Genomic DNA, 1,842 nt, shown 5'->3' with positions numbered 1-1,842 from the left:
GGGGGGAGCCCGCAGCACCAATCGGATTTATTAATTGATGTATTGAAAAGAAAGATTGATTGACATCTCTTAATGGAAATTACAGCCTCACTTTCCTGCTGTACGCTGCCCTCCTGGCTATCCCTTCATAAAGAAACCCTTCAGGCGAAAGGTAGATTTTCATTTAAAGTGCCCCAGTCCTCAATTTCACAGATTAGATACATTTTAAACACAGACACACATATTGCAAATTAGAAGCTAATTTAATTATAAATCAAAACTGGGCATAAATCTGCACTCACCACAAAGGATCCATTTAGCAGAATGCAAACACCTCCCCTAACCCTGGAAACTGTCTTGCAGAAATAACACTATATATACATTGCCAAAGTTATGGATTGTGCACAATTTAAAGACATCCATGGGAGATATTTTTCCCCATATTGGGGGAGGGGTAAAGCCCCGTGTGTCAGAAATTAGCTGTTCACATGGTGACAATTTCTCTTTCTCCTAGAGAAAGCAATTCTCCGACAAATAAAAGTGTGCATAGATGTAGAAAGTTGTAATTCTGAACTTACAGGCTGGGAGGGAGTCAGAAGAGGCTGATTTTTGAAGTCCAGCAGGTCAGGATCAACAACCACGCTCACAAGCGCACGCAGACACAGACACACACACACGCACGCACCCACAGAGCCGGGGTTCGTACTAGTTGGCGAGGTTTGGTTTGCAAACCTCAGAGAAGTGAGGAAGGAGGAAAGGACCAGGGTCCGAGTGAGGGGAAGGAAAGACAGCCACCCGGGGAACAACGCTACGCACTCAGAAAACCTCCCTCTCTCTGTCCATCCCTCCATCTCGGATCCGCTCGTCTTCTCTCCTCTCTGCGTGCCGCTCTCCGGCACCTGCACAATTGCTCCCTGACTCCACATCCCGCCCGAGCATCCCAGTTAAGGCAGCCAGGAAAACTGGAGAGATTTGGTGTCGGCTCACGGTTCAGTCCTTCCCCGCCCCTTCCACCTTCCAGCTCCTTTTTATAAGTTAGAATTGTCCATTTCCCCCACCCTTCTTTTAATCTCTCTCTTCCTTCACGACGCTGAGAGACCCCTCACTTCTTTCAGCCCCTCCATTTCTCCGTGCACTTCATCCCTCTGCTTCTCCCTCCGTGTCTTCCTCCTCAGAGGCAGTAAACTCCGAGACCATTCACAACTGATGTTAAAGAGGAATGAGTCTTCCTACCACTTTTTTTAATTAGGTGCCTAACTTGAGCTTTGGCGGCTCCCAGCCAAGGAAAGGCAAGGAGCGAGACCCCTCTTTGCAAATGGGACAGGAGAGAGAGCTAAATTCCCCCGTTTTCCCGGCTTTCCCACAAAGAGGGGAAGGGGGGGAGAAAGTTTCCCCACCAACTTACGACCAGTTTCTCATGAAGCCCTGCAGACTCGCGTCTTCCCCCCCGCCGCCGACTGAAGCACTGCTCCGCAAGCAGGACCCTCCGCGCCTGGCCGGGCAAGCCCAAACCCTCACCTGCGGCTCCCGCACGGGGCGGAGGGGCCGCGCCATGTCCTTTGTTGGTGCGTTTCCAGCCTTTGTTTAGCGATGGAAACGAGCCTGCCTTCCCCGACCCAGCTCCCGGCGCATCCCATCGGACCAGAGAGCCGTCCGTGGCGGCGGGAAGCGGGGGGCAGAGGCAGGGCTCAGAACCGGGCTTGGGAAGCGCAGCCACAAATGCGAGTGAGGCAACTTTCTCTGGGGAGGTGGATTCGTGTGTGTATAGAAAAAGGAAGGAAGGAAGGAAGGAAGGAAGGAAGGAAGGAAGGAAGGAAGGAAGGAAGGAAGGAAGGAAGGAAGGAAGGAAGGAAGGAAGGAAGG

Source organism: Malurus melanocephalus, unplaced genomic scaffold (assembly GCF_030028575.1).
Source record: "Malurus melanocephalus ecotype Western Australia unplaced genomic scaffold, MMel_1.1 scaffold_240, whole genome shotgun sequence".
NCBI classification, from domain to species: Eukaryota; Metazoa; Chordata; class Aves; order Passeriformes; family Maluridae; genus Malurus; species Malurus melanocephalus.
This window is presented reverse-complemented; position numbering follows the sequence as displayed.